Source organism: Sciurus carolinensis, chromosome 7 (assembly GCF_902686445.1).
Source record: "Sciurus carolinensis chromosome 7, mSciCar1.2, whole genome shotgun sequence".
In the NCBI taxonomy this organism is placed as follows: Eukaryota; Metazoa; Chordata; class Mammalia; order Rodentia; family Sciuridae; genus Sciurus; species Sciurus carolinensis.
Window position 1 is genome coordinate 126,802,157 of NC_062219.1, and position 9,646 is coordinate 126,811,802.

At 34.0% G+C, this 9,646-nt stretch overlaps 1 pseudogene; it reads right to left on the minus strand.

Moving 5' to 3' along the window:
- Nucleotides 1-311: 311 nt before the first annotated feature.
- LOC124989135 (translationally-controlled tumor protein-like) lies at nucleotides 312-1,096 on the minus strand (annotated as a pseudogene).
- Between the last annotated feature and the right edge of the window lie 8,550 nt (nucleotides 1,097-9,646).

Here is a 9,646-nt window from a genome sequence, read left to right on the forward strand (position 1 = left end):
GAATGAAACTGAAATTCTTTTATTTTTTCTTCCAACTGAGTTAGTCTCTTTTTATTCTTTTGATAATCTCTTCCAGGGTTAACTACTTCTGTTGTAGGTGATGCAGTGTGTAGGGTTCCACACTTCAAATATTGACACTGCTATGAGTATGTCTTTCCCTTTATTACAAGTCAGATTTAAAACTTTGATTCTCATTTTTTATATTCCAGTTGCAGAAGTAGTTTTCACTGCAGGAGTTATTGAAGACAGTCAGCTTTCTAATGGTGGCCTACAATCAGGCTCTGGCTTCTCCAGGAACACTACAGGTTGGATTTAGTTTAAACATGTATTAAACTAAGAGACCTTCTCTCAAGTGAGTTTAAATGCACTTTAGTTTTAGACAACCTACATGACATGTTTTCTTAAAACACAATGCCTCCACTCCAAATAAATCACGGTCAAAATAAATGTGCTCAAGATGGTATCAGTTCCATTTTTCTTTAGTCCTGGTGTTGTGTGGATGACAAGCAGCAGCCAGTTATGATGACAAATGATAAATTCAAAGTAACTGCCAAATTTGTTAACATTTTTCCATTTCTAAACCATCCTTAAAGAAAATCATATATGGGGTCACACCATCCTCACGGTAGTTCAGGAGAGCAACCATGCCAACTGGATTCATGTTTTCACCAATAAAGAACTGGCAGTTTTTGAAATTAGCAAGGATGTGCTTTATTTGTTCTGCAGCCCCTGTCATAAAAGGTTTTACTCTCTCTGGTCTCTGTTCTTCAAGTTTGCCTTTGATTGATTTCGTGTAATCTTTGATGTACTTCTTGTATGCTTCTTTTGTGAAGCTGGTTTCCTGCAAGTGTTGGTTCATGACAATGTCAACACCAGTGATTACTGGGCTTTGGGTAACTCACCCTTCGGTCCTTCAGCGGAGGCGTTTCCACCAATGAGCGAGTCATCAATGTTACCCTCTGTCCTACTGACCATCTTGCCCTCCACCTCCAGGCAGAGCCCGTCCACGATTTCCTGGATCTTGTAAATGTCGGAGAACATCTCATCACGGCTGATGAGGTCCCGGTAGATAATCATGATGGCGACTGGAGGGAGATGGCAGCGGCGCTAACTTAGCAGGAGCCCGGAGCTCTGAGCGAGTGGGGTGCACGGGAGCGAGACTTGGGGGTCGGGACGTGGGAGGAAGAAACTGAAATTCTTGAAAAGTTATCTGCACTCTCAATTTCACTGAAGTATTATTTAACAACTGAGATATAATAACAAACCAAGTGTCTGGCAATGGTGTGGAGAAAAAGATTACATGTATGGTTATATATTACAGTGAGATACTAGTAGCCTTTAAAAAGAAAAAAAAATCTGCCTTTTTCAATAACAGGGATGAACATGAAAGGTCATTTTGCAAAATGAGATGAATCTCTTAAAGAAAAATATGGTCAAAATTCTCTACCACATATGAAGGTTTAACATACTACAGTAATAGGAGTGTGTGGTATTACCAAAAGCTTATAAAATAGAATGGAAATAACAAATTTTGGTTGGATACTGGTATCAAACCTATTCTTCATTATATAACTTTACTTATACTCAGAATTTTCCATTATAGAAATGTAAAAATCTCTTCATTATCACCAGAGATTTCTGTGAATCAAACTGTACTGATTACTATGGTCCTTCATTAGAATTTCATCAGGTGGTATCTATGCTGGAGATATTAGATCAAGATACTCCTAGGGTCAGTAAGATACTAATTTCTGCTGGGCATCTGGATCTCAGAGGGCTCTGGAGAATTCCATTCACAGAGCAGGATAACAAACCAACCCAGGTGAAGGGGCACAGCAAGTATCTCACGCTCCACCACCCAAGAAAATGTCATTCAAGGCTCAGTCCCCAAATGTAATCAAGCCCACAGAATTTGTTTCCCAACCTGATCATGTGAGTCATCCAGTCAAAGGAAAAGGTGTAGCACCCTCCTTCATACCTCTGCACTGAACCTCTTGGATACAGTCTTCTCTGTGACTATTTCAATGTGTACCAGGTGTATGTACCCTAGGCCACATGCCAGGTGCTGGCCCACTCAGTGTGACTGTATTTGGTATATCTCCCAGGCTCCAGTGTGGCCTCCTCAGGGTGGCTTCCTGACTCAGCTCTCCACGTACAATTTGAGAAGTATGGAACAGTTTTTAAACACTGACTTGTTATACAGCTTATGATTTCCCCAAAATTCAGACTGTCTTTTTGTTCTACCAGTGTTTCTCTCACAAATCTGTCCACTGTGTTTCTCTCCCTTTCTGTTTGTATTCCCACTCCCCTCTGTGGTGACCTGGAGCCTCTGTCACCACAGTTTGACTCTAGTGTATTATCCTCTGTTCAAAACACCAGAATTTCTGGGTCTTTCCGAGTTTCTGACTTAAGTTTAAGCAAACAACATTAAACCATTTTGGTATCTGAGATGAATAACTTTTGGGTGAATTTTTTGTGTATTCAGCTGTGAATAATTATTAATGTTTTGTCTTCTTTTTTTTTTTGTCAGGTATACAAAATGTACCTTTGAAACCTGAATAACTACTGGGGAAATAATATTCAACATTTTCTGTTTTCTCTTTGTAACTGGAAAATATTTAAATTTTTCATTTTTTTTCCCCTCATGTATATCCAAATAGTGTCTCCTTGTAGGCAAGTGCACTCTGCATTTTATAACTGGATTAAGAGAACCAATATCACTTTGATGATCAATTTTGATAAATAATTCTGATAAACCTGAAATACTGGATCTGGTCCATATGTGAACCCAAAAAACATGATTGACCAGGCAATACCCAGGCAGAGGGCAGGATTATTTTTGACATATCCTTCCAATCTCCTCTATTATTTCTAACATTTTGTCTCACATTTACCTTTACAAAATGAGAATGAACAGCTTCTTCTAACATCTTAGCATGTGCTCTGCCCTACCACAGTCTCACTGTGATCATTGTATATTATGTCATTAATGTGTGTTCTCACTCTTGGAGTGTGTAGCTTTTCTGACAGATTATGAGAAGAGAGGAATGGGGAAAGGAAAGCATATTAAGCAACAATTAAACAGCAATTTATAGAACACAACTCCAACTAAGCCACCACCCAAAATACTTCAATAATATGTAGTCTACCCTAATTCACATTCTTCTCAGCCAAAACACTCAATTTACCAGAAACCAGCAGAGATCCATTAAAGTATTAATCACTTTGTTTTCTCAGATGTGACATGTTTTCTATGGTCTGTCATCTTACAGTTAAACATTTTGTATTGGTTTCATATTTTTGAAGGCAAGTATGGGCTGTGAAAATTACCAAAAGTCAGAGTTCCTGGAAGTCACATAACACAGTGGATCTCGTTGCTTAAGGATGCTGCCAGAAACTAATATAGGTCTACATTAGACATACATTGCTTGTAATTAAACCATGTTATACACTGATAATTTCCCAACAATCAGTTTATAACCGTTCATAAAGAAACTTCAACATCTGTTCTCACCCAGCAGATTGACAAAGGCTAAATATTGTTTGTCATGTCTAGCAAGAACATCATGAAGGATATAGGGTATTGGTACTATCTGCTATTGCCCAGATTAGCAGACATCTCCCAGATTTTGAAAACTGAGGAAATTCTGCTGGTACTCATAGGTTCAAGTGCAATTGGTTAAGTTTTTTTCCAATAAAATAGAGAAATGTAAGCATATAAATGGATAACTCTTAATCATATTCATATTTAATTTGAATATTTGTTACCCAAACAATGTATTTTAAAGTAAACAGGAATGATGCATACTAAGGTCATGAAAATGGTTTTCTCAGGGTTATGTATTTAGTCAAAGACTGGTATTTGAAGGACTTTGTGACATTTTGTGTTCTAAAATGCTGGGAAAAATCATGATAATACTTATAGTTGAAGATTCTGAATCATTGGACCAAAGGTGTTTATTTTAATATCTAAAAGAATAACAAATGAGGCAGGACTTTAAAAAATATCAGTTACAATTAAAATTCACTGTAATGCTAATAGCAGCTTATGTGCATTGAATGATTTTATCTTATTTATTATGAAGAATGTTTTCATATTTTCTTAGTTTTAAAAAATACTGTATTTTATTTAAGTTTTTATTAACATGTATTAACTGTACATGTTAATGGGGTGCAAGGTGATATTTTCACACATTCATGTATGTGGATAGTGTGCATTGATCAAATGAATTCTCCCTTTATCCACCCATCCTGCCACCATTCTCAACCTCTAGTAATCACTAGTCTACATTCAAGAAAGCACCACACATTCTTTCTCATATTTGGAAGCTAAAAAATAATAACATATTGAATTATCACACTAATCCAGACTAAAAAACCAAAGACCATTTTTTATTCTATTTAATAGAAATTAGCATACTGGATCATTTTCTTAAAATTAAAAATGCTTAAATTTAATCTTATTGTATTGTGATATAATTTCATTACAAAAATTTCATTTAGTACAAGTGAAATATATTAGTTAACAATGTAACAATTTAAAATTTTATTAATTTAGAAATTCATGAACTGGGATGTAGGTTGTAGCTTTGTTGTAGAGCATTTGCCTACTATGCAAGAGTCCTTAATGCTTGAACTCTAGCACTACAACAACAAAATAATGATAATAAATATATAAACTCATATAATCCTGCTTTTTATGCCAACAAAATTATTATTGAATGTAGACTAGCAATCAATGACTCAGTTGTTTATATATTTGACACATTATCCAGAAAAATCATAGTTAAAATACTTTGAAATGTATTACAGTTTTCTAAAAACTTTTTTGATATTTGGTAGTAGCTTTCTGAATAATAGTGTGAATAGTTTTCAGGGACAAGTTTCAATGCTTTTGCAGGGCTGAGCCCTTGGATTTTAAACATACTCAAGTAGAAAGAGATAAAGAACTCAGATTAGCTATTCTACTTCTCAGTATATATCCAAAGGATTTAAAATCAACATACCACAGATACACAGTCACATCAATGTTTATATCAGCACAATTCGCAATAGCTAAACTGTGGAGACAACCTAGGTGTTCTTCAACAGATGAATGGATGAAGAAAATGTGGCATACATACACAATGTGATATTAACCATGAAGAATGACTTTATGATATTTGCCAGTGAATGAATGGATCTGTAGACTATCATTGTAAGTGAAATAAACCAGTCCCAAAAGACCAAAGATCAAAAGTTTTTTTCTGATATGTGGAAGTTAATCCGCAATAAGGGAGTAGAGAGGGGAAGAAAAGAAGTTCAATGGAGTAGAAAAAGGAGAATGGAGAGAAGGGAGGATGGATAGGATAAGGAAAGATAGTAGAATGGCCTGAAATAACATTCCTATGCACATCTATGAATACACACAGTGAATCTCACCATTGTGTACATCCACAAGAAATTAATTAAATCAAAAAATATGGGGGAATGGTAGAAAGATCCATAGGATAGAGGGATGAGAACATAAGGTGGGAGAAGGGGAGGGGAAGGGAAGGTACTGGCAACTTTATTAGAACAAGATATATTCAATGCTTTTATAATTATGTCAAAATGGATTATATGCCATGTATATCTAAAAAGAACTATTTTTTTCAAAAAGGGAAAAACAAATTATTCATGCAAAGATACATTATTTGTTTGTTGTACTAGTTAATGCCTTCTCCAATGCCCAAAGTAGAATACTTGACAAATTATTTCTCAAATTTTTGTTTTAAGCAAATGCAAATCTGTTCCTCTTTTGGAAAATACAGATCAAAGCATTTTTCTTCAGTGATGGTCAGACTATTCATTACAATCATGATAATCCTCTAATGCTGATGGCTTTCTTGTGATTTTTCTAACCAGGACAAGTCCTTGAAAGACATTAATAGACACATTGAGATTTACCATCCCAATGGTTCAGTCAAGGAAACCAAGTCACATTCTTTTTTTGTTCCCACAAAAACCCACAGGGTCTAAGATAAGGGTCAATCCCCTGACACACTGATTGCCCTTATGAGTTTCTCTTTGGACTAAAAATACTTTTAGGAAACTCAGGAGTTTCTTTTCTGTACCAATGATAATCAGCTTTAGCAAAGCAGAGTTAATTAGTAAAGCAGAGTTACTTTAAGACTCTCATTTGCTGATTTGATTTAGTCAAATTTAAGGTATTGCTGGTGATGGCAAAGGGACTAAGACCAGGGCTCAGATCATTCACAAATAAGGAAGGATAGATAAGGAAGATGATATGTAGGGAATGTGAGCAGACACAGGAAGGATGGAAGTAAAAGGAATCGCTCAAGTACAAATTCAGCACTAGGTAAGAGCATATTAGGATGAAAAAAAAATGTTGGTTAGTGAAGAACAAATGGGAAAAGTGACCACTTTTCCTTGTATGGTGCTGATGACTTTCAAACCTAGAGGAGAGAATTTATCTTTAGCCCATAAAAGCAGCTTTGGAGAAGAACTTTATTTCCTTCCCCTCCAGTAAGAAAAAAACTAAACCATAAAATTCCTACCTTCTTTCCCTCCAGTGAGAAAAAAACTAAAGCATAAAATTTCTACTTTCTTGTGTCTGGTATAGGCATATCTTTGTCATCTCAAATCCCTTCCTAATCTTTCTTCGTAAGAACACTGGTGGTTTATAAAATAAATTAAGATTGTGTATCAGTCACTTTGTTTTAATTAATGTACTGAGTCATGGAGGCAACTGTATAAGGAAAAAGAAAATTACAAGTTTTGAGGGGAAATAACTACGAGATTTGAGTTCATACTTCTATGTATCATTTCCACTTCTAAGGAAATTTCAAAAATTGTTCTGGAAAATTACCATTATCTCTCAAATAGATATCATGAAGGAATATTCATAATTTACTCTTTTATTATTGCTGTTTTGGGATTTTATTGCTTTTTAAAAATTATACTGGCTGATTATTCTTCAGGCTTTCTGAGTTGTGGAAAGTAGTCTGTGTTGTGTAACAACTGATAAATGATTATCTAATTGACCAATACCAATAAATTACAAGATACAAATCAATCTTAAAACCTTGGTGCTGAACTGAATGATACTAATTTTCCTGTTGGAAACCAACCTATTAGTTACTCTTGGCATCGTTTCCAAGAGTTGGATTTATAAAACATAACATTTCTGAGACTTCCAAAGAAGTAGAGCACAGTGGCTCTACTGTAACTTCTTTCTTTTCCTGTTGTTGCTTATTAGGAAACATGAAAGGATGTGTAGACCATGAAAGCAGTGGAAGAGAAGGAGGATTTGGCAAAGCTGGAGGAAATCAATAATTCAGAGAAAAAGAGGACATTTAAATGGTAGGTCGTGTATTGTCACAATAAGTATAGATCAAATGGAAGTATTCATCTTTCTGAAGAAAGATCAAGAAACTGCAGGAGAAAAATATTAGCCTAAGGTTCATACCTATATATATATTTTTTTAACAAAATGTAAGTCTCACTAGGAGTAATTTATTAAATGATCAAATAGGTTTAGTGTTTTGATTAAGTATGCATACTAAATGAAAAAAATAATTCATTATTGCGTAGTTTGGAGAATTAAAACATAAAAATATGTAGTAATTACAACTTGTGCTTAGAATTTAAGCACTTTATCAGTTATTAACCTAGAGAAAAGGACATCACGTAGGAACCTGCCTCAGACCCTGTGGTTCAGATCAGCCCGTGATGTTGTCATGAGGTTCCTCTTCATTGACTGTTGCTCAGACCTTTCCTATTTCAGTGCTAAGTCACTGAATGTTTTTAAAATTTAGTTCTATTGGTTCTTTTTCATTATACATGACAGTAGAATCCATTCTGGTATACTTACAAAAACACAGAATATATCAGACCCTAGTTCCTGTCCTTACCCTTCCCACTGAATTTTGATCTTTTCCTTAAAATTTTGTTTAAAATTTAGATGCACTTGTTCTTTAAGATAATTTTAATAATCTTTTCTTGAGATTTACATATTTTTCACATCATTAGTACTCAAAAATTGATGTCTATGTGTCTATGTGTCTGTTAGTATATCTATTTATGTTTTTTTTCCAAGTTAGATACAAGCTTTGAGTTCAAAAAAACAAATTGGATGATAAAATTCTTTCTGTAAGCACATCTAATTGAGTCTAAATATCTTTCACTCTACATAAGCAATTCAAAATCAGTACTGAAGTAGATATTTTTCTTCCTATTTTTTCATCCATATTTATGATTATTGGAATTGCATTCATTATGGTATATATCATCACACAAATAGAAGTAAACAAAAAATGTTGAAAAGAAAACTGAAGTCACTCATATGGTAACAAAGGTTGTTGGTTTTCATGGAATTGTCTTCCTGAGCTAAATTAGGAATTTTCTCCATTGTCATTTATTTCCCAGTTACCACCTACAATAGGATGACTGAAAAGAACTTGACATTTATGGTGTACTTTTTTATATAAAAATGCAAATATCTGCATTGAATACAAAATTATTTTGTAATTTCTTTTGGTAATATTTTATTTTGGAAAATACAATTTTACCCAAAATAAAATTTTACCCAAAATTTTATTGCAGTAAAACTTCACATTTACAAAAGTAATGCAAAGAACTACCATGTCACTACTATCTATCCATCATCTCTCTATTTACCTATTGATGATCTTTCTATTCTCTATCACTTCTTTAGAGCATTTGAGAGTTAGTTGGTGATGCTATTTTTTCATAAGCACTCTCTCTTTCGGTATTTATTTTCTAAGAACAAGAATAATATTTTACCATAAACTCTACACATTTAGCAAAAAATAGCAAATTTAAGAGGGAGATGATGTCATCAAATCTATAGTATGCATTTAGATATCTTCAGTTGTCTCACAAATTTTGTTAATAGCAATCATTTTCAAGTACAGGATTACAAATGGATAGTTTAACTCATTGGTCTCTTTATCATGGTCTGGTTGCTCAATCTTCATTGCCTTTATTGACTTTGACATTTTGAGTAGTACAAGCAAGTTGTTGTGTTTCATTTTGAATTGTGTCAAGTTCCTTCATTATTAGAATTAGGCCGTGCATTGTTAGCAGGAACATAACTGAAGTGATAGCGCGTCCTGTTGAGAGCATCACATGAGCAGCCACATAATGTTGATTTGTCTCAACACTGTTGATGTTGACATTCATCACATGATTATGGGGGTGTCTACCAGGTTCTGCAACTGCAAACTTTACTATCTTTCACTTTCTAATTATCTAGCAACTGGTAGAGAGATGTTTTAGACTATGTAAATAACCTGCTTCTCATCAAAGTATTGTCTATCAATTTTGTATCCATTTATGTATTCCCAAAGGCATCATTCCTTCATATTTATTAACTTAACTTCTGGCATATGAAATAACTCAGTGTATGTCATTGATATATTTCACTATTATTTTATATCAGTATCAACTTGGGAATTTTTATGTTGTTAAGTCAATTATTGTAAAAGTCTCTTAATAATCTAATTGTTCTAAAATCCAACAGTGGCAGACTTTTAAAAATGCTTTTCTTTATTTTTCATATGTCCATAAAATTCTTGGTGCATTTCCTTTTGTTTTTTGAGCTTATGTGTTATTTTTTCACTTTAAGGTAACAGAAAGCAAA